This window comes from Chelonoidis abingdonii, chromosome 15 (assembly GCF_003597395.2).
Source record: "Chelonoidis abingdonii isolate Lonesome George chromosome 15, CheloAbing_2.0, whole genome shotgun sequence".
Classification (NCBI taxonomy): domain Eukaryota; kingdom Metazoa; phylum Chordata; order Testudines; family Testudinidae; genus Chelonoidis; species Chelonoidis abingdonii.
The window spans coordinates 48,831,686-48,858,407 of record NC_133783.1 but is presented as its reverse complement, the minus strand read 5'-3'; the positions used below and the strand labels follow the sequence as shown (position 1 = coordinate 48,858,407).

The 26,722-nt window shown below is 43.5% G+C and overlaps 1 pseudogene; it reads right to left on the bottom strand.

Moving 5' to 3' along the window:
• Window positions 1-11,729: 11,729 nt before the first annotated feature.
• On the bottom strand, window positions 11,730-21,538 carry LOC116822039 (zona pellucida sperm-binding protein 3-like; annotated as a pseudogene).
• Between the last annotated feature and the right edge of the window lie 5,184 nt (window positions 21,539-26,722).

Sequence of the window (26,722 nt, the reverse complement as noted above, 5' to 3'; positions counted from 1 at the left end):
GCAAGGCAGATGTCCCAAGCTCCCCACACTGCAGTCTGATAAGCGGAGAATGGGGAGGAGGCATCAAAGGGGCTCCGCAAGCCGCACTTTAATTGTAAAAGAGCTTCATGTGGCTTGAGAGCCACAGTTTGGCCACCCCTCGTATAGCCCGTTGGGAGGCTGGACATGCTGGTTTGACTGAGACAATGCTGGCTTTGAAAGGAACGGCTTGATGTCACCTAATTATTTTTGTCAGGGTGTTAAAAATGTCCCCTCTTCTTCTTGTTCATCTGATTTTGAAAGCCTGCCTTCTTGCCTGAATCTTAAACCCATAAATCAAATCCAGGACACATGAGGCAGGATGTCAAAAATCATTCTTCATTGCAATAGAAATTAAGGGGGAAGATGACGTGGGGAGAAGAACAGTATCAGTATAAAGTTAACTGTTATAAGGCCAGAATACCTTCTACCCACCAGTGACTGTGGGAACTGCAACAAGCACAGGGGGGGCACAGATGTTTTGAACTGCTACTCAGAATAGTAGTATATGAAGGGAGCTTTGGGATGATGAACAAATGCATACAGAAATAAAATGTGTCAGAAGGTTGTAGACACCCTAGCCCACTCCCTTATAAAAGATTGACAAGATGATGATAGCTGGATTTTGTATAGTATTTACCTCACTAGAAAGGGAAAACAAAACTTCATACAGAAGTGTTTGCTTTTGCCTAACCAGGTACCAATCCACAGTAAATCTGCTGATTTCAATAGTGCTGCTCCAGATTTGGCAAGGTTTGTGAGAGAATGAATGGTCTGGTAGGAAAATCACTAGACTACATTGTGGAGGCCTGGGCTCAAATCCGTGCTTTGCAAAAACTTGCTCTGTGACCTTGCGTAAGTGACTTGGCTTCTCTAGGCCTCGGTTGCCCATTTCTAAAGTCGGGATAATATCACTCCTCTACTTCACAGGGGTGCTTGTGAGGGTAAATACATTAACGATTGTGAGGTGCTCAATGCTATGGTAATGGAGGCTGAGTCCCTTATATAATCTATGTTAGTTTGAGCAGAATTTAGTCCTGAAAAGATTATACACATTTAATACAGATACCAGATTTCCTCAGAACAGGACCCAAGATTCTTTCATTTCTCTGCTTCTAGAAGATGCAATGTTTCATCATATTCTAATTTAGTGTATCATCAGACACTCTGACGACATCCTTCATGCTCTAAGGACACACCCATAGGGATCCTCACTCTTCAGCAGGTATCTTTTACATATTCTTTCATATTGAGGCATTTGATTGATGTATTTAGGAAATATCTATTAAATGGTTGGTGAGAGATCACTGGAGTTTTCCTTTAAACCTTTCACAGATTGCTTCCTTAACTTCTTAGGTCTCTGTTCAGCACCAACTCCAGAGATTTTATAGTTGAGCATATTTGACTGAACTGACATTAAGTTAAAGTTTGTTTTCATTTGTGTCACATACATAACGACGATGTATTTCTCGGGCTGTGTCAACATTTGCTCTGTTTTGCATTGCTTGGATTTCAGACCCTTTATTACTCTAGTTGCTCTTTCTTCTGGCCTACCACACCTTCATCTCTAGACCATGATCTGATGTGTGCTGCTTGAAAACAGCTATTCATATGCCTCCTGATGACAGCTGGCCCTGCACTAAGACCCTAGATCTGTACACCTTGCAACACTGAGGAGGTCTGGATTTAAATCTAAAGTTTGCAGATGGCCCTTTTTATTTTTCTACATGGACCTAGCCAGTCTCTCCAATCTAAACACTCCAGAACTATGGGACAATTTAATGCTCCTTGTACCACTACCACTGTCTGGTTGTGCCTGTCTCTCCTGCTATTGCACTGCTGTTTTTCTTACTGGATATGCAGAAAAACACTTGTGGCACAGGTGGGCCGTGGAGTATTTTTATAGCATGTTGGGGAGGTGGGTGCTCAGAAAGAAAAAAGGTTGAGAACCCCTGTCCTCGGCAATGCTACTGATTTGCATGTTTCCTCATGAGTTCTCACACACATGTATGCACATGCTAGGGCTGTCCCCTGAGGGGTGCAGGGCTCAGGACAAATCAGCTTCAGGCCCTTGCTCTGCATTGGCAGCTGGGCAGAGCCCCATGGAAAATCATGGATGGAAGAGACCTCAAGAAGGTCATCTAGTCCAACCCCCTGCTCAAACTAGGACCAATCCCCAAATAGCCCCTTCAAGGATTGAACTCACAAGCCTGGGTTTAGCAGGCCAATGCTTAAACCACTGAGCTATCCCTCCCCTGCCAGATGTATGGGGCAGCAGCCAGGAGCCTGGGGGATGCTGCAGCACCCCCCCCACACCCATAGTTTCTATGCCTATGTCTTCCAGGACTGATCGTGCCAGCCAATTGCTCCTGTAGGGCCCCCCAAAGCACAGAGCCTGGAGCAGTTGCCCCAATTTGCCCTAGCCAATGGACAGCTCTGTCGCACACCTACAAACATCTCTTGCATGGCTTTTCTAGATGTAGATATCTGTAGAAGAGACTGACTGACTGACTCTACACAATAATTGTAACTAATACTATGCTACACTATAATTATAACTAGTACTATGCTAGGGCTAATTTCAGCGTTGTATATTGTAATTAATTATGGTATAGGTAGAAAAAGATATCTAGCTTATCTGTTGTAAAGTGCAAGATTGGTGAGTCTCTTCCATAGATTTTTGTAACCCCAAAGTTTTGCTTCAATTTATTGTACACCACAAGGCAGATCCTCACTGGTGTAAACAGGTGTAGCCCCATTGAAACCAATGGAGCTATACAGATTTTACTGGCTGAAGATTTGGCCCAAGAAGGTTTTTCTTTTTACATCTTTTAACACGTTAATTTTTAAAATGGTTAAATCAGTTTAAATTATTAAGAAAATAAGAACAGCCATACTGGGTCAGACCAAAGGGCCATCTAGCCCAGTATCCTGTCTTCCAACAGTAGCCAATGCCAGGTGCCCCAGAGGGAATGAACAGAACAGGTGATCTATCAAGTGATCCATTCCCTGTCAGTCATTCCCAGATTATATGGCTTTGCCTTTTTTAAAAAGTAAAGTGTGAGTTGAAGTATTTTTGAAGAACAGGAGACCATTGAAGTGCTCACTTAGGAATTACTTGGTCTTTGTGACATGTTTAGGAAAAGTTATGCACAGTGTAAGTGAGTCATCTTCATACAATATGATGCTATTTAAAATCCTATAGGCAATGTCTTAGAAAAATAGGGCAATCTGAATGTTTTAAAACAATCCTGAGCTGCGTTTCCTGCAATTAGATTCAGAGATTTAGTCTCAGCATGACAATTGTGGGTTAGGTTTTCAAAATGTTGCCTGCTGCCATGCATATGTTTAAAAACAAAACAAAACCCTAGGTGGCTGTGTGCACACCTGGCTGTCCAATATATTGTGCGTGATAGATTTAAACTCGGGCTACATATATGTGCTTGACTTGTTCTGTGCTCCTTGGACGTGGGAGAGAGTTAGAGTTCTAAGAACATGGCTATTTAAATGTAATATTTTTCTACAAATGTTTTTATGTGCAATTTCCATTTCTGACCAGGCACATTTAGATGAATTAAAAACCACTGAGCATGTATCTAGGCTTTGATAAGGTATTTCAGCTCCTGGCACAGGAAGTGAACACAAAAATCTTCCACGTTCAGCTCTGCTGGCAAGAGAAAATTTAGTTTATTGTTAGGATTTAAAAAAAATATATAGTGCCAGTTTCTCAGCTGGTGGAAATTGATGTAGCTCTGTTGAACTTAATGGCAGTATGCTGACTGTTGGCAGCTGAAGATCTGTCTCATAAAAGGCGAGGATGCTTGTATGACTCAGAGCTTTTTCGGGGGGAAAGACTGAATTGAAGATATGAGTTTTGCATTTAGTTCTGAATGACGTCGGGCTGATGGTCATTCTCCTTTCATCTGGTAGTGAGTTTCATAATCTTGGCCTACCTCCTGTGGATATGAGTTTTTCCTTGTTTGTTGACAGCATCACTTTGTAGTGGAGCACAGCTATCATGTGAGGTCATCATCATGGCAGGAGAAGTGATTTCTCAGGTATCTAGGGCCAATCCCATGCAGCGGTTTTGTACAGTGACTTTGAACTGGACTCTCTATTCAGATGGAGCCATCATAGGAGCCGTGATTAGGTGGTAATGTGTTTCCAGTAAACTGTATAAATGAACAGATGAACCGCTGCATTCTAGATTATCTATAAGTCGCTTCCCCCAGGTATTGATTCTCATTCCTATGACTAAGAATAGTTAGACTTCATACAAAATGTATCAACTCTAGCAGGAGCATTTCAAAGTCCCTCAGTTTAAATGTTAAAATGCCTACAGGGTATCCACTGAGGAGGAATATCAGAAAACACATCCTTGGAAGAAAAATTAATATACATGAGAATGTGATAACATTTCTCATTACAGGCCACCCAGAGGAATGAGTTTAGGTAAATATATAACGAAAAAAACATTTCTGAATCTAAGCATGGAAATATTAACGACAAGGAGATACACTCTTCCGCTAAGAACAAAAACTGAAACTTCTTAAATAACGGAACACAACCTTAACTATGGCTCATATTGTACAGTTTCACTTAAAAAAATGGCACAATATTATTTGTTTATTATTTCTACTGTAGTAGCCCTCTAGGAGCCGCAGTCATGCAGCAGGACCCCATTCTGGTAGGCACTGTACCCACAGAACAAAAAGAGGGTCCCAGCTCCAAAGAGCTTACTACCTGAGCCCACACTTCTTTTTCTCACACCTTCAATCACAAACCCCGAATTTCAGCAGATTTTCACAGGAACACAAAGCCACCTATCTAGTTTGTCAAGATCATTTTGAATTCTAATCCTGTAAAGCACTTGCAACCCCTCCCAGCTTGGTATCAGCTGCGTGTACTCTCTATGCCATTATCCAAATCACTTATGAGGTTATTGAATAGAACTGAACCCAGGACAGATCCCTGCAGGACCCTACTTGTCATGCCGTTCCAGCTTGACTATCAACCATTGATAACTATTCTGAGTACAGTTTTCCAACTAGTTGTGCACTCACCTTTGAGTAGGTTTGTCTAGGGTAAATTTGCCTAGTTTGCTTATGAGAAGGCCACGTGAGACAGTAAGGTTTTCAATGCTAAGGTTGAGATATTTCATGTCTGTTGTTCCCCCCATCCACAAGGCTTGATAACTAGCTTGGTTTGACATGATTAGTTCTTGACAAATCCATGCTGACTGTTACTTATAGGCTTATTATCTTCTAGGAACTTATAAATCGATTTTATTTGCTCCATTATCTTTCTGGGTACTGAAGTTAAACAGACTGGTCTATAATGCCCAGGTTGTCCTTATTTCCCTTTTTATAGCTAGGTACTATATTTGCCCTTTTTCAGTAGTCTTGGATCTCTCCCTTCCTCCGTGAGTTCTCTCAATGGCTCATAGATCTCTTCAGCCAGTTCCTTAAATATTCGAGGCTGTATTTTGTGAGGCCCTGCCAGTTTGAAGACATCTAACTTGTCTAAGGCCTGGTCTACACTACATGGTTAGGTCAAAGAAAGGCAGCCTATGTCAACCTAGCTGTGTATGTGTCTACCATGCTTAAATTTCATTGCTGCCCACTACGCCAACAACATCACCTCCACATAAGGCATAAAGTCAAGATCGAGGTAGTTAGGTCAATGCAGTGATAGTGTAGACACTGTGTTACCTCTGTCAACTGTTACTGGCCTCCAAGAGCTGTCTCATAATGCCCCACATTGACAGTTCTGGTCACCTTTGCAAACTTTGCACATAATCTGACCACAATAATTTGTCTCTGATTAATTAGTTTTTTAATCTAGTCCTTTAGGCCTTCCTTAGTTGTGCCTTGTTAGACTTCTGTTTTACTGTAGACAATATATAACTTAATCAAATCCAAATATAAAATTAATGTCAATCTTCTTGCACATAAAATAATTAGCTTCCACGTCAGCAGTTGGCTTCAGAATAGGTACTTATATGTATACATTAGCTTTTAAAAAAAAGCAATGATCTATTCATTAGCATGCATTATATCTTCTGCTGCTAGTCACTTTCAATCAAGCAGCCTTAAGGAACAGTTCATCAGTGTTTTATGGGATGCTATCCTGCTCTGATTCAGAGATTAGTTTAACTGTAAAAGGCACATTATTGCTTGAGATCACAAGTGAAGTTTTGGGCATGCAACTGTCTCTGGTACCCTCTGGATTCACATGATGTAATCAGCTTTCTGTTCCTTCTATGAGTATTTATAGTCATGGGTATTTTTAATAAAAATCATAGACAGGACACGGGCAATAACCAAAAAGTCATGACCTCTGATCTGTCCATTACTTTTATTAAAAATATCCCTAACTAAATCTTCAGTTCTGGGGGTGCGGGGTGGGGCGTGCTCCCATGTACACTGCTGTTCTGGGGGTGGTTCCAGGGGACGCTGCTGCTGTTATGGGGGGGGATGGTCCTGAGGACACACCACCGCCGCTTCTGGGGGTGGCAGCCCGGGGCCCCGCCACCACTGCTGCTGGGGAGGAAGGCATCCTGGGGCCCTGCTGCTGCTTCTGGGGGTGGGCAGTCCAGGGCCCCGATGTTGCTGCTGCTGGGGGGGCAGCCTGGGGCCCCGCTGCTGCTGATTTGGGTGGGGGGGCAGAAGGCGGCAGCCCAAGGTCCCTCCGCTGCTGGTCCAGGCAGGGAGTGACAACCCAGGTTCCCCCCTGATGCCACTGGTGTTGCTGCTCCAGGTGGGGGGCAGCGGCCCAGGCCACCACTGCTGCTCCCAGACCACTGCTCTGGGGCAGCACCTGGAGCCAGCTTCCTGGGGCTGCCTGAGCAGCAGCCAGTGCAGCTGGCCCCAGGGCCACCCCAGCTGTGTGGGTGGCTCTGGGGTCAGTCACACCAGCTGCTGCAGAAGTCCTGGAGGTCCCCAAAAGTCACAAAATCCCTGACTTCCGTGACCTCTGTGAAAGACTCACAGCCATATTTATGAATACTGGACTTGCATCTTCTCTCACTTACACTGGTTTTACAGTGGTGTAGCTGTTGGACTCAATAAAGTTACTCCTGATTTAGGCTCCAATTCAGGAAAACATTCCGATGCAATTCCCTTTTCAGTTCACTGAGTTTTAAACACATGCTTAAAGTTAAGTGTATGCATATGTGTTTTCCAAAAAGAGTATCAGGCCTAATGTTTCTCATCATAATAAAGGCTTCTTGGTCTTTCTTGGCCTAGGGTGACCAAATGTCCTGATTTCATAGGGACAGTCCCGATTTTTGGGTCCTTTTCTTATATAGGCTCCTATTATCCCCCCTCACTCCATCCTGATTTTTCATATTTGCTGTCTGGTCACCCTACCTTGGCCAGATCCTCAAGCAGCGTAAACTGCTGAACTTCCATTAATGTCAATAATGAAAGTCTTTGCAACTAAATTAAAATGTGAATCTTGTACACTTTCCCTAGCTCCTAACAATTAAACTTTTTGGATGCTTGCTGTTTTAATCCATTGTCGCAGCATCACGTCATTCAGCCAAAACTCAACAATGGCATGGTGTTTAAAAAGTGCTATTTTGTGCTCCATTAGTTTTACATTCGGTGCTGGGAAGACTGTTTGCAGGAGATGGGATTAGGATTTATTTTTTATGTAACTTCGGGGCCTGAATAATAATGATGATAATGAAAAGTGCAAGAAATGTAACTAGGACTACTGGCCTTTATAAAGTCATTAGTGTTATCAGTTGGCCCCAGGAATGGTCTATGCAGGGACACAGACAGAGACAAAGGAAGGCAAAAGCAGACATAAGGGCAGTGTTCATGATATTTGGAAGAAAAATCAATGCATTAATGAAACAACCACAAATAAATTTGCTCAAAGCTCTAAAATACTCTATCCTTTATAAGCCAAGAACCCTTTTTCTAATTTCTGTGATTTGTGCTTTAATTAATATGATGTTAGCTACAAAACAATGTCCAAAACTGATTATACAACTGATTTGCTTCCTTTTTCCTTTCCTTTTTAAACATTGTACAGAAGATTTTTTTCCCCCCCAAATACAGCAAATACTTTCATCTCAACATAATTAATTAATGCTCAGCACTTTGGTTGGAAATAACAAATCCTTTTTATTATAAGATAAATTACTACTGACACATGGCATTTTGTGCCCATTAGGAAAAGGGCAACCTAGAAGGATCTTCATAGCTGCAGAAAAGACTCATATTCAAAAGGATTGTTGCCCTCATCAAGAGAGTTTTCTATCAGTCTGGGAGATAAATGTTTTTCCTTATGAAGCAGCACTGTCTTTGTTAAGTGTTTGGTTTTTTGTTTGCCTTTTTAATCTTTGGAAAAACTCAATTCAGGAGAGTCCCGGGTCCCTATATCATTTGTCATTGCTGCACAGATCTAGTTTTGCTTTAGGGCAATAATTTTCTGTGCTTCAGCGAAGTCCTGGAGAACTGCAATGAGATGATAAATAAATACACCAGATAGCTTTTAGGTTTTCCATAGCATTATATACAACTCCCTGTATTTATAAAAATAAGTCAGTGTCATTTTATCTGGGGTTTTTTTGCCCCCCAGAAGAAAACAAATGGAAAGTCTTGAGAAAGACAAATGCTTTGGGAGACTAAATACATTTCCTGCAACTGCCTTCAACATAGTTTACTACAGTGAGCTATGAGAAATGGCTTTTATATACCTAATTTTAAAAGTCCTTTAGCTCAAACATTATGATGAAAAGATGGGAGAAAAAAATCAAGGATTTGCTAGGTTTTCTTTCTTTAAATGCTTTTGGATGGATTGAGGGTGGGATTTTCAAAAGCACTTTCAATAGGATTTATACTTCTAAATCACAGACACTTTTGAAAGCCCCACCCTTACTGTTCATGAAAATGTGAAGCTTCAGCCAGGCAAAACATGGACAGGCACTCTCCAGTCCTCTGGCCTCCCCTGCCATGCACATCCAGTCTAGCTCTGAGCTTTTCACAAGCACAGACTGCAATGCAGAGTGCTCTGTGTAGCACCATGGATCTTTATTTTAGCAGCCATGTGTTCATGCTGTTCTTTTCGGGGCCTTTACAAACACACCTCAATGGCAATCTGGCATTCACAATTGGCAATCTGTTTTTTGTAGCGCTTAATGCAGCACATTATAGAGGAATATCCTGCTATGATATGGATACATCTGGGGGATATTTTGTGCTTTAAAAGGCTATTTAGATCAGGCTCACTTATGTTATGTCTACACTGCAATTGGTGATATGATTGCAGTTTAGGTAGGCATACCCATGCTGGCTTTAATCTAGCTCATGGGATGAGCTCCAGCATGGATTGTATAAGTCCATTCAGGACTCTTGAGTATGTACTCACATTGATTGCCTGTGCCAGGATCTGTGCCACCATGTCTTCACAGCTATGAAGGTTTGACTACATGAGTTGCAGTCACGCCTCTAATTAGAGTATAGCCGTATCCTTAGATTAGTAGGGTTTCTATTAGAGCTACTCAAAACATTGAAACAGGGCTGCCTGTGGGGGTGGCAAGTGAGGCAATTTGCCCCAGCCCTGGGCCCCACAGGGGCCCCCACGAGAATATAGTATTCTCTAGTATTGCAACTTTTTTTATGGAAGGGGCCCTGAAAATTGCTTTGCCCCAGGCCCCCCGAAACCTCTGGGCAGCCCTGCATTGAAAAGATTTGTCACAAAATTTTGAATTTTTTTTGTTCTCCAGCTATTATAAAAGTGATTTTTTTCATTTATTCCACAAAAAAATTAGTTTTCCCCTCCCTTTTTCATTTTGCCCTTGAAGAGGGGCTAGAGAGAAAGGAAGAGAGGGAAAAAAGAAACATAGAAAATGCCATTGATTGGGTTTTTAAATGGAAAATTAAAAATTCATGCAACCAGTATTCTAGGTGCTAGAACAAACCAGTGTGAGCACTTGTCCATAACTAAGTTTGAGGCTCAGCAGTTACCCTCAGAACAATGCCAATCACCAAGATTTCTTGTTAAATTTATTTATGGTAATCAATTCTTTAATACCTAGCACATTTATCACCCTTACAGAATTTTTCCAGGGTGGAAGGATGTACTAGCAAAATAAAAGCAAAGGAAGCCAAAGTGTTTTTAAGGCACTTTTGAGTGTTTAGTCCCTTCTGTTTGAATGGATTGGTCAAAAAAGGACAAGTTTTTAGAATACCCAAAGTATTTGCTTAAAGTTATGATTCAAATCGCTTAGGCCAATTTGCTTGGATTTAATAAGGGGTTAAAATCTAGAATATGGTTACTTGAAGTCAGACTAGAGAGCATAGACTTAGCAAGATAACCTACAATTACTTATATTAAAGAATATAAGGGGAAATACAATCTTTCAAATGAGATCTCAGCATTTATCCTTTTAACTGTGGGATGGGGGAAGAGTTCTTTCTGCACTGCTGTTCTAAGAGATTGATGCACTTTGGATTCTCCAACTTCTTACTGGGTTCAGTCAACTCTAGAGTTCCACAGGGTGGCCTTGGTTCTATATACTCTGATCTCAGGAATCCTTGGGGAGGGCCATCCTCTGATTTCTGTTGGATGCATCAACTTAGTGCTTGGCTTTCTGCTGGCATCCAGTAGATCCCAAATCACTCTGAGTCAGGAAGAGCAGGGACTTGAACCTGGGTCTCCTGCATCCTGGGCCCATGTGCTAATGACCAGGCTCAGACTCTCAACCTCCCTGCCCTCCCCCCAACTTTTAGACAAATCAGCCCATTTTGGCATTTCATTGAATTGTAAGTGTTACAACCAGCTCTATTCCTATGTACACAGCCACCATTCATACCTACTCTTGGGCATTAGGGACTCCCATATGAAAGGAAATACTGTCCAGGAGAACAGCTTTGTAGCTAAGCTGTTCTGGTGAAAGGACTTAATCACTAGAGACTATTTGAATTTTTCTACCCAAAGAAGGCAACAGCTGGGCTTTAAGATCCAGGCTAGTGCCAATTAATCATTAAGGTGATAGTTTCCATCTCTCTTTCAGTCTAGGTGTATCTTACCCATGATCTTCAACCAAGAGATAACTACTGAATCATGGTGCCCACTAGATCACACAGCGACACTTCTGCCCCCTGAGAAGATCTGGATTGACCACAGAGATCGAAATACAGTTTCCTGTTTATTGTACAGACTAGGAAAGACAGGTCAATAATTCCTGTATTTCTTGTACACATGAAAGATTCCCAAGAAAGTGAAGGCAAGTGAATGGCTGCAACAAGCAATGATAACCACAGCACCATCAGAGGCTTCTCTGCTACACTTGTAAGAGAAAACACAGGTTTAGGACTTGAGTCATGAGTTTGGCAGCCACATCACACAGTCAAATTCATACCCTATGATCCCATCTTTGCCACTCTGGTTATGTTTTCTGGAAAATTCCTGGAGTGTTGATCTGCATCAAGGATGGAAAGAGGTCCCACCACACTATCAGCCTCAGCTTCCGTGAAAGTAGGTGCTGCTTCACTGAAAGAGGTATAGTATTAGGGAGCTTGCTATGAGTTAGTCCACTCACCCATCGAACATGTTTGCGAGACCTGATAGTTCACTTTGTCAGGCCAAATGAAAGCTTTACAGACTCTGCCTGAAGATAAACATGCTCCCTGTTTGTTGATTAGATGCACGCAACATACATACCATGACTAGAAGGCACATCTGTCTTCCAGGGTCTATGCAGAGGGGTAAGTCTTCTGTCCTCCAAGTGATCCACAGTTCCCAGTCTCACAGCAGCTACAGATCTTCCTGGGGCCTTCCACAGGTGACCAGCTGCAGGGGGAGAGATGGCAACATTAACAGGGAGAAACCTTGGCTTTTCAACTGCTCTTCCATTTCCCTCTCCCAACCCCATCCACCCCCAAAAAGTTTACTTATGTATTGTTTGCTTTGTTGAAGTAACAAGCCTTGTTCAGAGAATCTGGAGCTTGGTCGGCTGCAGTGACCTTCATATGGCATGTAATATAGATCTAGGGGCAATTGTGAATAGAGGGATCAAAACTGTCAGAGTGGGACAAGGTAACACTACAATATTGTGGAACTTAGGCCTCTAGTCTGGAGTAAAGGAGATAGATCTTCTAGTATCTCCAGCAAACCTGAAAATGTCAACTGTGAACTGAAGGGTATCTTGCTGAGGCCATGGAGATAAGAAAGTTGAGGATGTATCATCTGATCTCCCATCTACTAGATATCTAGGTTGAAAAGATCCTGGTTAGAGCTATCCTCTACTCACTAGCTCTTTACAAGGTATGTCAGGCCATGAAAGCCCCTCCCACCGAGATCCTACCCATTGAAGTTGATCACATATTGGAGAGTGGAGTCCGACTGTGGAATTAGCATAGCTACACAGCTATCTGTAAAGTGTCTTAGCACAACATGACTTCCAGTACTGATATCAGCTTGAATGTGAATCATATCCCCAGGTGGAATCCACTGGAGGTCCTATCAGCTGCCCAGTCATCTGCAAAAGCCCGACAAGCTGTGTGCTTAGATTTAACAAAGGTGAGTCAAGGGAGATTGTTTCCAGCTATTATTGTGTTGGAGGAGGAGAGTGGGGGTATTTACTACAGTAATCATTACAATATGCAGCATCTTCTCTTTCCAGAAGAAAGCCCATGCATTCTAGCCAGACATATCAGGTGCAAGAAGCAGTGCATGCTCCAGGATAAGTGCTGGTCCCTACTGAGCTACTCCCCCAGGAAGCTTTCATCACTCCCCTGCATAGAAAGTAACTTGAACTGGAAACCCAAGTGTGTACACACACATACTAGACTCCTCTGCCTTCAAGAGACCCACTAAGGGGTCTTTTTTGCATGTCATCTGCTTCATGCTGCTATGATTTTGGCTACTGCCAAGGAAGTCCCCACATTTTTCATACCACCTACCATTCATCAGATGCAAGGAAAAACCCAGCCTCTCTTCTGCAGATAGTGTAGACGTGAAGAGAACCCATGTTGGCTTGATTGCATTCTGCTCACATTGTTTCTCCTGAAAGATAGAAACCCAGAGTCCTCCATGTGCATCACCACTGGGATCTATTAGGCTCCTGCATGGCTGTCGCCTAACCCTATAGGGGCTAAAGTCAGGACCTAACTTGCCGCTGCAAAAGTTCCCTAGGAAATTCTGGGGCATGCATACATCTGCCTCCCTCCAGGCATCTGGACACCTATCTCCCGCCTAAGCTACAGAGCAATTCACAAACAGGGGGCAGATAGGCATGTAGCTACCTAAGTTGCATGCAGGGGCAAATCCAGTAGATGAGCTCAGAGGTGCCATTCAAAATTTGATTGGAGGAGGCGGTGATGCCAACCTTAACTTTTAGCCTGGTGGTTAGAGCACTCGGGATGCGTGAAACCCTGGTTCAATTTCCCCCTCTCTGCCTGATTGGAAGAAAAGAGATAGAGTCTCTGTTCAAATCCTCCCCCACCTCAGGCAGGGAGGGGGATATTGAATCTGGTCTCCTATATCACAGGTGAGTACTCTAACTACTGAGCCATGGGATAGTCTGATGTAGGGCTCCCTCAAACTGTCCTGCTGAAGCTGGTTAAGTAATGAAAGAGTGACTGGAGCAGAGGGATGGGACCCAGGGTCTCCAACTTCCCAGATGGGAGCCCTAGCAACTGGACCATAGAGACTCTTTCTCTCTCTGGCCCAGAACAGCACCAGCACTACCACCTCCTCCTCTGGAGGTTGTGTGTGGAGCAAGGCAGGTGCTGAACTTGTTCCTGCAAGGAACACCTTAAGTGCTTAAGCTGCCTGACTCCAGGAAGTAGGTTCCTGTTTGTGGAACACAGGCAAAGACAGGCACCTTCTTGCAGCCCAGACTTATGAGACTCAGGCCTTGTCTACACGGCAGAAGTAAATCGAAGTTATCTAAATCGAATTTATAAAACCGAATTTATAAATTCGAATTAGAGCGTCCACACCACGAATCTCAAATCGAAGTTGTGCGTCCATGGCCCATGTCTTACTTCGATTTCAGGAGCAGTGCACTGTGGGTAGCTGTGACACAGCTATCCCATAGTTCCCACTTCCTGGTTTTCAGCCCAGTGCCTGCTGGGACAAAAAACATTGTCCCGGGTGCTGCTGGGTACAGCCTCACCCCCCCCTTTGTGAAAGCAGCAGCCAACCATTCCGCGCCGTTTTTCCTGGGTGAAGAGAGCAAACGCCATAGCACAGCAAGCATGGACCCTGCTGAGACCATGGACCCTGCTGAGACCATGGACCCTGATGAGACCAGTAATGCAATCGTGCAAGTTTTAAACAGCTCGCGCACTCTCGTGCTGTCTATGCTGAGCCATGACCTGAAAATTCAGGAGGAGAGGGGGAGGAGGAGGTGGAGGAGGAGGGACAGGAGGAGGACTTGGAGTTTGAGGAGGCAGCTGCGCACCGACAGGAGCGATGTTAATGATGGTGATGATGACGACATAGAGAGTGATCTCTCCCTAACCGCAGGACCCAGCATTTTGGAGCTACTGCTGGTAATGGGTCAGCTTCTGCCCATTGAACGCCGATTTTGGGCACGGGAAACAAGCACAGACTGGTGGGACCGCATAGTTTTGCAGGTGTGGGACGATTCCCAGTGGCTGCATAACTTTCGCATGCGTAAGAGCACTTTCTTTGAACTTTGTGACTTGCTTTCCCCTGCCCTGAAACGCCATAATACTGACATGAGAGCAGCTCTCACTGTGGAGAAGCGAGTGGCAATAGCCCTCTGGAAGCTTGCAACTCCAGACAGCTACCGGTCAGTCGCGAATCAATTTGGAGTGGGAAAATCTACCGTGGGGGCTGCTGTGATGCAAGTAGCCAAAGCAATCGTTAGGCTGCTGCTACGAAAGTTTGTGACTCTGGGAAACGTGCAGGTCATAGTGGATGGCTTTGCTGCAATGGGATTCCCTAACTGTGGAGGGGCCATAGATGGAACCCATATCCCTATCTTGGCCCCAGAGCACCAGGGCGCCGAGTACGTGAACCGCAAGGGGTACTTTTCCATGGTGCTGCAAGCACTGGTGGATCACAAGGGACGTTTCACCAGCATCCACGTGGGATGGCCAGGAAGGGTTCATGACGCGCGCGTCTTCAGAAACAGTACTCTCTTTAAACGACTGCATCAAGGAAATTACTTCCCAGACCAGAAAATAACAGTGGGCGATGTTGAGATGCCTGTCGTTATCCTGGGTGACCCAGCCTACCCCTTGATGCCGTGGCTCATGAAGCCATACACAGGCAGCCTGGACAGTGCTCAGGAGCTGTTCAACTACAGGCTGAGCAAGTGCAGGATGGTGGTAGAGTGTGCATTTGGGCGTTTAAAGGGGCGCTTTCGATCATTACTCACTCGCTCAGACCTCAGCCCAAAGAATGTCCCCGTAGCTATTGCTGCTTGCTGTGTGCTCCACAATCTCTGTGAGAGTAAGGGGGATACCTTTATGGCGGGGTGGGAGGCTGAGGCTAATCGCCTGGCCGCTGACTACGAGCAGCCAGACACCAGGGCGATTAGAAGAGCACACCAGGAGGCGGTGCGCATCAGAGAAGCCCTGAAAATGTGTTTTGTCGCGGGCCAGGGTATGGTGTGATTGCAGTGCTTCTTTGCCCTTGATGAACACTCCCGCCTCTATTGACTCCCTGTAAGCAACCCACCGTCCCCCTTTACTTACAGCTTGCTGCAGGACTTTCAAAATCAACCCCCCACCCTTTCATTACATGTGGCTGAAGGAAAGAAAGCCAGTATGTTTTAAAAATCATTTAATCTTTATTAAAACTCATTTGTTATTGCTTTAAAAACATGCGTTCATTTTTAAAGGATCATTCCCTGTAATAAAAGCACCCTCCCCCCTTTGGATGTATGTCTGATTAGAAAGGAACTATATTCAGAGGCACAGATTTATCTAGGTATCCCTGAAAGCTGTGCTTTGGGAGGAGGATCACAGGTAAGGAAAAGCCCATGAAATACATTTCAGCTTCATTACAGCCTTTTGGTTGGGCTCTCCATGGGGGTGGAGTGTGCTGGTGCAGGAAGCCTTCCCCCACGCGTTCTAACACGTCTGCGTGAGGGAGATATGGAACCTGGGGAGCTTGGAGGGTGATTAAACATGGACTGCAGTGGCACTCTGTAACCCCGCTGCTGTTCCTGAACAATCAACATGCGTCTGAGGATATCAGTGTGATCACGCAGCAGCTCCAGCGTTCCATCACGCCAGCGCCTATCTTCCTCCCTGCACCTCTGATCTTCCTGCCTGTCTTCCTTGCGCCACCTCTCTTCTACCTGCCGGTCTTCCTCTCGCCACCTCTCATCTCGAGCGTCTCTCCTGTCCTCCCGGTCACTGGCATCTTTCTTGTATTTTGCTATCAGTTCCTTCAAATCACTATGATGAGCTGTGTTACTGTGGCTGACTTCCATGACTTCGGAAAACATTTCGTCTCTCGTTCTCTTTTTCCTCTGTCTCTTGGGTAGCCTGGCAGATGGGGTAGTGAGTAAAGAACACTGCACAGCTGTATGGTGGAGGTAAGAGAGAGAAGTATGTAAAAAGATACATTTCTTAGAACAATGATTCCACTCACTCACACAGCACAAAACTATGCACCTTACGCAGGACATGTGATTTCACTCCAAGGTCACATTTTTCATCTTTTAATACTGGGAGACTCTGTCCCTGGGCTCAGAGCACAGTACAGATGCAGCTTGCTGGTACTGCCATTATAAATTTGCTTCCAAGCAGCCATGGTAAGTCTTTATGTTTGTCTCACCCCTCCCTGCTAAAGCATCATCGTAGCACAACTCCCCTCCACCCAGCTACATGGAGTGGCATTACAGTAGCATAATGGCCATGTTTGCTCTCCTAATTACAAATAAATTACTTATTTCAACCAGGTCACAATGAACGATAGAACTCTGGTGAGAGTTACAGCAGAAGAGGCAGAGCGAATGTTTCATGCCTGTGATCAGAGTCCTGGCGCTTATGCATCTATGCTTTGTGAAGCAATGATTCCAAATTACGTCATGCATGCCTGGAGGGGCAAAGCATCTTTCATTGGAGGACCGGCTAAGGCAGCATTGCCCCGAAATTTACTGAAAAGGCTCTTTGATTTCCTGCAATATCAATTCATGGAGATTTCTTGGGAGGATTTTCATTGCATCCCCAGACATGTTAAGGAACTTTTCATGTAACTGTAATGGCTAAAAAGAAATGACAACGCATGCTTAAAAATTGATAATTAAAAAACGCTAGTTTTTAAATATGACTGATCTAAACATTTACTCACCGCTGGTCCCTTCCATGGCTTCACTTTCTGTGATAGTGGCTTGATTAGCCTGTTGCAAGGTTAAATCTTGGGTCAGAAACAACTCCTGGCTGCTGTTGGTAATTGAGAGCTGTGTGCTATCAGCAATGTCTCCCTCATGTACCTCTTCCTGATCTTCCCCCTCTGCAGAATCCTCAGCCACAGTTGAAACTGAAATCAGGTCATCTGAATCCACGATTAAGGATGGGCGACTGGTAGCCAAGCCCCCAAAAATTGCATGTAGCTCTGCATAGAACCTGCATGTTTTAGGAGCAACTCCAGAGATCCCAAAGCTCTTCTGTGGTCCATGCTGGAGCTCTTTTTCTATTCTCAGGAGACTGCATTTTTAAAGGTGCAGCGTGATTAACTGCTGCTCAGAGCCCCACGGTGGACAAACAGGAAACTGATTCAAACCTCCACGGGTCTTTTCCTGTTTACCTGGCCAGTGCATAGGAGTTTTGAGTGCTGTCCAGAGTGGTCAGTGGTGATCTGTGGGATAGCTCCTGGAGCCCATTAACTTCGATTTCCGTCCACACTGCACTAAATTCGAATTAGTAAATTCGATTTTAGGGTTACTCCTGTGGTTTAGTAGGAGTACTAAAATCGATTTAAATAGCCCTTTAATTCGAATTAGAGGGCTGCGTCATGTGGATGGGTGCTCCATAAATTCGAATTAAAGCTGTTTAATTCGAATTTAAGGCCTCGTGTAGACATGGCCTCAGTCTATGCTACCAACCTATGTCAGTATAACCACTTCACTGGGGGGTGGGGGGAGGGCGTGAAAAATCCACACCCTCAAGTGACAGTTATACTGCCTTAGCCTCTCGTGCAGACAGAACTCTGATGACAAAAGGGCTTTTCCTGTTGACATACTCCAGCTCCCCAAGAGGCAGCAGGGTCATTGTCTAGGTGCCTAGGCTCTCTAACTTGGGTTGTGTATTGAAATGTTGTTCCTGTGACTTTCTAGGCACCTAAAAGTTAGACACTGAGACACTCAGTGTTGCAATGCCCATGTCTAGATCCATCCCCCACTCAGTTGCTAAAGCAGAACCAAGACTGGCAAGTGAAATGTGAAAGATGAGATTAAAGTGCCTGACTCACTTTAGATAAGAACACTCAATAGGAATCACAGCTGGATTTGTTCCTAAGATAACAGAGTTGTTTTCAGGGGATGGGTTGTAAAAAAGGTTTGTGCTGTCTGGTGTCATCTGGAAAGATTCACATATTGAAGGGAGAGAATCTAGTATAATTGATCCTTCATTTAAAGACTATCAAATCAGGAAGGCATCTAGCACTCAGGCTATGTTTGGGCCTTAAGTGTTAGCTCCATGGCAGGGTAACTCCTGCAGAAACATTTGTCACCATATGCCATGGAAATCTGCATCTCCCTGAGGAGATTATAAACTGCACTCAGTAGTTTCTTCTCCCTTCTATGGAAGTATTAGAAATAGCGATAGTCAGGTTCTTTCCCCTGATTTGTAGACCCAGAACTGTTTGGAATCAGGTCACCCTCAGAGATTGTCTTTTTACCCCAAAGCAAAGGAAAGGTGCCCAGGTAGCCACCAATGTAGTAAATGTGCCTTTGACAATTTTAAAGGTCCCATTTACTAGTTACTCCAGTTTTCAGTTGTGGGAAGAAGTTACTTTAATACTCTGGATTGCAAGTGGGAGAATAGGCATTCGACTACCACCAAGACTTCTTTTCAGAGATGTACCTGAGCCAGTATAGGGTGGCACAATTTCATTTTAAGTGAATTTGTTTGTCAATTGATCCCCATCTCAGATATGGGAGACCTCTTCATTCTCAAGCATGACACACTTGAGAGAGTCTCTAGTAAACTCTGATCTGGATTTTGGTTGGCCGTGTGAAGTGGATGAGGACTTCGTCCCAGCAGCTTTACATAAATTCACACCTAACCTGCTTTAATGAGGACAGGCACCAGTTAGAATGAATTAGATAAATGAGACACCTATTCATTTCCCTATGCAGATTGACTTGTATAAAACTGTAGTCTTTAGGAATGTTATAGAAGTAACAGAGTATTTTAATTAGTTTGAGAACCAAAAGGTAGATGTGATGCAGCCTGAGGGTGAGACCCACAGAGGTACTTAGGTATCTAAGGCTTTGGTTTAGGTACCCAAGTCCCAGTTTTGGCTCCACTGTGATCTGCCAACCCTGCACTGAACATTGTAGCCACCTAAACTCGCTTGGCACCTAAGTTTTCAAGGTAAAGGTTCCCTCAGCTGCAGCAGCTACATTTCTGCCTGTAGCATGTGCACTGCTGCCTCCCTGTAGGTGTCTGGATGCCTCTTTCAAGCCTAAGTCTCAGAGCAAATCACAAAACCAGGGGAAGATAAGCATTTAGCTATTATTTTGGGGGGTGGGGGGAAGAGGAGGGGAGGGATGATCCAGCAGGTGGCTTCTGACTATGCCTACCGGGTCTGGTCTCATTCAAAATCTGGCTGGAGGAGATAGTGTTGATGGTTCTCGCCTTATAACTTTTAGCTCAATAGTTAAAGCACTCAGCTGGGAGGTGTAGTTCACCCCACTACACCTGAGGACTTGAAAGTATTTGGACCAGAGGTCTTCCACTTTGCAGGAGAGTGCTCTACCCATTGAGCTATGGGATATTCTGGTATGGGGCTCCCATCTCTTCTGTAGATGCTGTTCCAATGTGGATAAATAATGAAGGAGGGACTGGAGCAGAGGAAGTGGACCTGGAGTCTTCCACTTTCCAGGTGGACGCTGTTACCACCAGACTACAGAATTAGTCCCCTTCTCTGGCTGGCCCAACCACCATTTAATGATTTATCCACAGTGGAATAGTCATTGGTCATCTCCCATTGATTAGCTTAAGAGACTCCCCAACTAGCATGCTGGCTTCTTTGGATCACATTGTAAGGCACCTGTCCCTCCCCGTGCAGTGTTCAGGGAACCTAGACACCCAGTGCAGCTTTGTGGATTGCAGTGATGTTCCCGTGATTTTCAAGGTGCCTAAAAGTTAGGTGCCACAACACCCAACATTGCAACTCCTAAGTCCCTTTGAGGATCCCACCCCTAATACCCATTAAAGTGTCACATACTGAAGTCACATCACAATGCAGTGCACTCTCAGAACTAGGATGACCATATTTCCCAAAGGTAAAACAGGCCTGAGCCACTTACCTAAGCCACATCTCCCCCTCCCTGCATGAGGTTGGCATTGCTGCTCACTCAAACCCTGCCTCCCTCTCTATGCAGGGCTGAGTTTGCCACTCACCTCCATATTCCTCTGCACTCCAGCTCTTTGGCAAAAGTGGGCACTGATCAAGTTGGCAACAGCAAATAGGACAAATGGCCATTTTTGAAAAAAAAAATCAGGATGGCTGGGACAGGGCTCAAAAAAGGGACTGTCCCAGCCAAAATGGGATGTACAGTCACCCTAGTCAGAACGCTGTGGCACAACAGCTTGACTCCCTGCCGTACTGTTGTCTTCTTACAGCTGGTTATAGGGAGAAGCTGAATCCCAGCAGCTTCTCTCACCTTCACAGGAGGAGTAACCAAAGGGCGCAGACTGTCTGTACTGTGCTTCCTGTTCCACCTTGCACAGGTCAGCTAGCACTGTGACTGCACTTGTGCTGAGAACCCTGCCACACCAATAATACCTCCAGGTTCTGTTGTTTTAGAGGTTTCAGCATTACGCAAGCCAGAAGAATTTTCTGGTTATCCACAGCTAGACAGAGCTAAGGGGGGAGTCATTAGATCCTGACCATGCAAGCGGACTAGAGTTGAACAGTTTAATTTTGAGAGATCAAATCCAGTCCTGACCTGCAGAACACTGCCACATTCATGCAGCCCCATCTGAAAGATAACCCCGTTGGCTGCAGCATTCAAAGCAGAGTGCTGGCAAGCAGCTGGGCCAAGGCTCGGATCAGTAGTTTTGACCAGGTGGACTGTTCCAAAGAGGCCCCGGTGCACAGTTGTTACCATCTGAGACTTTTGGCATTGCAAGGTAACAGATTGCCATGAGGGCACAGCTCTAGCTAGAGCCCACGGAAGGGATGGAGCAGCTGATGGCACATAGGACCATCTTGGAGGAATATTAACTCTGTTTGAGAGTCTCCAACCCTGCTAAAACACTCTGAGACAAATCCCAGAGGTTAGAACAATGTACGGTACTGTATTAATTATCAGAAGCAGAAACATCCGCTTCCTACTTTCACTCATTCTGACTATTTCACCCAAGCAATTGCACCATACACAAAGGCAGTTGCTCCTAATCCCTTTATACCCCATGCCCATTCACAGCTGGGTCAGTTAATTGACCTTCTCTCAGCCTGTAGTAAGTAATCTGCAGGCAAGCAGAACCCTTTCTGATGCCAGAGCAGAATTTGGAGTAGGGGGAGTAATGAGAACTTGTCCCACTTGTCCCTATCTTGAGCTGTATGTGAGGAAATTCCTGAAGAGTTCTTGGAAATGTATTGCTAAACGTTTTTAATTTGGATGGGACGTATCAGTTTTAGTTAGTCTGTGATGCTGCTAAATATCAGAAGGGCTTTTTCGTATATTTTATGCAGTGTACATTTAGTAGTAAATTAACACCTTAAAGGTTGGTGGTTAATTAGGAGAATAAATGTGTAGTGGTAGGATTCTAACTGAATGTATCCTTTTTTTCTAGCAAACATAATGGACAGCTGCTCCCATTTTGCCCTGCAAGACTTTTTTAATCCTCACAAGCTGGAAGATACATTTTCCTGCATACTCATATGATCCTAATACTGCAAACAGTTAGACCCTTACATACTATTGAAGTGTGTAATGTTAATCACTTGAGTAAATGTTTCAGAGCATACAAGAAGGTGTAACTAGAGCCAGAGACTGAGCCTATATGCTGCTGTGATGGGTTGGATCACAAAACCCCACTTGGGAGCTGCCACCCAATGTCTTGAGACTTCTACCCCTGCTTTCCCTGCCAGCTCAGGACCCCAGCACCCTGTCTTGCTGAACGAGACACTCCCGTCTGCCCCAACAAAGACCCAGGGTCTGAATTACTTGCCCCTGTCATAAACAGATAGCTAAGGGTTAATGTTTCTTTTACCTGTAAAGGGTTAACAAAGGGAACCAAACACCTGACAAGAGGACCAATCAGGAAACCGGATTTTTCAAAGCTTAAGGGAGGGAATTTGTGGGGGTTTCTTGGTCTTGGTCTTTGTCTGTTTCTGTGCTCTTCTCACACCTATGAGAGGATCTATTTTCAGTCCCTTCTAATTTCTGTTCTCCCCCAGTTGTAAGTACAAGGTAGCAAAGCTATGCTTAAATTGGTTTTGGCTGTATTATGCCATCTGTCGTATCTGGCTGGGTGAGTCTTAATGTGTATTGGGCTGTAAGTACTTTAAAATTGAATTCGGTTTTGGATAAGGCGGTTTATCCCTGTTCTAATGTTATTCATTTTCTATAAGTTGAAAACCCTGTATCTTACCGTCTAAGATTAAAAACAGAGAACTGTTATTCTATCTTTCTTTCTTTTTTTATTAAAAGTTTGCTTTTTAAAGAACCTGTTGATTTTTTGTTTCTAGTTTGATCCCACCGGAAATTGGTAGGAGAAAGAAAGAAGGGGGGAGGGGAAAGACTGCTCTGTGTTTAACCCTCCTAGTGTCCCAGGCGCGGAAGAAAGCTAAGGGGAAGAGAGATAGAAATATCTTTTCTGTTTCCTTGTCTTTGGGTTTGTCTTTTGTGGAAAGAGAGGAGACATGCTCTTGGTCATTTCTGCAATGTAAGCCAGGTTTTGCAATCAGTAACTCTCAGGTTAGCCCAGAGAGGAAATTCTGGGTGGGAAGAGAGTGCGGGGAATGGTTTATTTCCTTTGTTGTAGGGGACTCAGAAGCTAGTCTGAGTCTTGGGGGGTTCCCCAGGAAGGTTTTTGGGGAGACCAGAGTGCAGCCAAACACTGGAAATTGGCTGGTGCAGCGAACATATCAGATCTAAACTGGTAATAATGCTTAGGAGAGTACCATGCTAGGCTTCTAGGTTAATGACGCTGAAGGTTCCAAATCTGAGTTAGGAAGCTACTGACACCAACCAAAGCAGGCAGAGTTTTTACCTAGAAAGCAGCACAAACAATAAAGTGTTCCTAAGTCATTTAACACCAGAACTGCCCAACTCTCCAATGAGTTCTAAAACCCAAATAAATCTTTTTTACTTGATAATAGCTTATACAGTGTAAACTCATAAATTGTTCACCCTCTGATAACACTGGTAGATGAGATATGCGACAGTGTTTGCTCTCCCAGGTATTAATACATACTCTGAGTTAATTAATAAGTAAAAAGTGATTTTATTAAATACAGAAAGTAGGATTTAGGTGGTTCCAAGTAATAACAGACAGAACAAAGTAAGTTACCAAGCAAAATAAAATTAAATATGCAAATCTATGTCTAATCAAACTGAATACAGATAATCTCACCCTCAGAGATGCTTCAGTAAGTTTTTGCCTCAGACTGGACACCTTCCAGGCCTGGGCACAATTCTTTCCCTTGATACAGCTCTTGTTCCAGCTCTGGTGATAGGTAGGGGATTCTTCATGATGGCTCCTCCCTCTCTGTGTTCTGTTCCACTCTTTTATATATCTTTTGAATAAAGTGGGAATCCTTTGTCCCTCTCTGGGTTCCCACCCCCTCCTTCTCATTGGAAAGACACCAGGTTAAAGATGGATTCCAGTTCAGGTGACATGATCACATGTCACTGCAAGACTTCGTTGCCCACTTGCCAGCACACACCCAGCACACACTTATACAGGAAGACTTACAGGTAAAACAGAGCCATCTGCAGACAATTGTCCTTGTTAATGGGAATCATCAAGACTCCAAACCACCATTAATGGCCCACACTTTGCATAATTACAATAAGCCCTCAGAGTTATATTTCATATTTCTAGTTTCAAATACAAGAGTGGTAGATTTATACAAATAGGATGATCACTCAGTAGATTATAAGGTCATGATATCTTACAAGAGACCTTTTGCATGAAACATATTCCAGTTACATTATATTCACTCATTAGCATATTTTTATAAAACCATATAGACTGCAACGTCTTACTGCACATTACCTTCTAGCCACTATTGAAGCAGTTTTGTAAAACTCAGGAGTCTATGCCAGGGATAATCAATTATTTTTGTCAAGGTCCAAATTTCTTGGTCAAGGTACAGTCAAGGTCCAGATTCCAGAGAAAATAGAAAAACAACAACAACAACAATAAATGATTTATTTATCGGATGATTTATATGATTCATTTATAATGATTTATAGGATGATTTAGTTGGGGATTGGTCCTGCTTTGAGCAGGGGCTTGGACTAGATGACCTCCTGAGGTTCCCTTCCAACCTTGATCTTCTGTGATTCTCTGATAATAATAAGTAAATAAAAAGATTTTGAGGTTCATTCAAAACCATTTGCCAGTCCACTTTGGCCTGTGGTCCGCCTATTGGATACCCCTGATCTATGCTAATGGATCCTGATGTAGGACTGGGGCCTGACCCTGCATAAGAAAACTTGGAGCTTTTCAATTCTGTCATTACAGTAACTGCAACCTGATTGTCAGAAGAATAATGTGCTATCCTAGTACGGGATAATACACATAGTACTTAATGTTTTAAAATACTTTCCTTCATGCTGCAAAGCAATAATAAATAAATAAATATAAGTAAAGTGTAAAAGAAAGTGCAAAAGAGGGACTTAGTTAGTACAACATGCGTGAATCAAGTCTTAGAGAGAAACTAACAACTTACCATGGCTGCTTCATTTATAATAATTATTCAGAGTGCATATCAGCTGAGGCTGGCTGAGTTTCATACCATTATAATTTATTCCTCATTTTATTGCCCAATCAGAGCAAAGTTGCAAATCTATAACTTACTAATGAAAATCAGCCAACCCATGCTCCAAAATACTTTTACTGGAATTCATGTTGTATCTAGCCTGGTGCTAAATTCTATTATAATAAAATTGTGTGAGTCTAGAGCTACTTGTTTGTTTTTCTGTATATTCACACCATAGCTATTGTCTTCTATAGAAAGAGAGTTGTATTCTCCACCAGTGTAAAGCAGCTTAGCTTCATTGCCTTTGGGAAAGCTACACTGGTTTATACTAACTGAGCATCTAGCCATGTTTTATAAGAAGGGTATATACTACTTCACTTAAAAAAGCAAAAGCAAATTACACTTTCCATGAAGTCAACAGAAATTCTGTCTTAGTAACATTATAGATCTTTTACCTATTGGGATATTTTAGTTTTAACCACACAAACTGTGCAACACAGAAAGAGGTTTCTGAAATATGAATCCCAAAATAGTGGCATTTCTTTTCTGTATTTACATAATTCTCAGTGTCTATGAGTTAGAATCAGGACAATACCAGAGCAAACATTCTCTCTAAGAGCCATATTCTGCCACCTTTGCTTACATCGAATGGTACCTTACTCTGTGAGCGGCCTCTTATCTTTCCCTAATGTTTAAAATGTACAGCTTGCATGGTGGGTTCTCAGAGAGTAGATGCAAAGATATCTTCGAGTCAGAAATGCTGGCTAGACTAAAAGCATGTAGGTTTTTGATTTTTACAAAACTGAACTTAAATAAAAATAGTGCATGATTTCATTTAGTGTGTGAATAAAACAAAAGCATCTGAATGAATTGATAACTACGTCTCACACTGAAACACAAATGATCTACTGCCGATGCTTTAACACATTGAACAGATTATATGGGAAAGAAAATGGACATTGAGAGAAGACGGGATAGAAGCTAATGGCTGGACTAATGCAATTCTAAACCTTTGCCATGCCATGACCCCATTTTGCAGCAACAACAATAAAAACTGTGTTTGGGGATGGACCCCCATAGTTTCAGGACTTTGCTCTGCTCTGGCCATAAAAAAGGGCCAGTGTTTGTGATGCTGTTGGATCTACAGTTGGAGAACCCATGGGTTGAAGAATAATATGGTGAATAACACATGGAGGGCTAAATCATTGCAGGAAATGGATGAAGATCTGGCCCAATGGGGCAGACAACTCAAAAATAGAGCAAATCATGGTGAAGGAGATACTGAACACTGGAGGAATGATAATAGCTATGGATTGGCAGGAAAAGACAAAATATTGACAACTCTTATAAGAGAATGGATATCAATAAACAGCAGCTATGCCGAAGAGATGAAAATCAAGCGGTAACTTTGTGTGACTTTCGTGACTGCATTTGGGCTAAGTCAGTTCCATTTGGATGGTGCTGCACTGAGGCATTCATCCTGCCCTGGACAGGAGGGCAATGTGTTGAGGACCAGTGCAGGCAAGTTCAAAAGAATAAATAATTATGATTGGATAGTTCTTTTTTAACCCAGAAGAAAAGTAAAATGTATCAA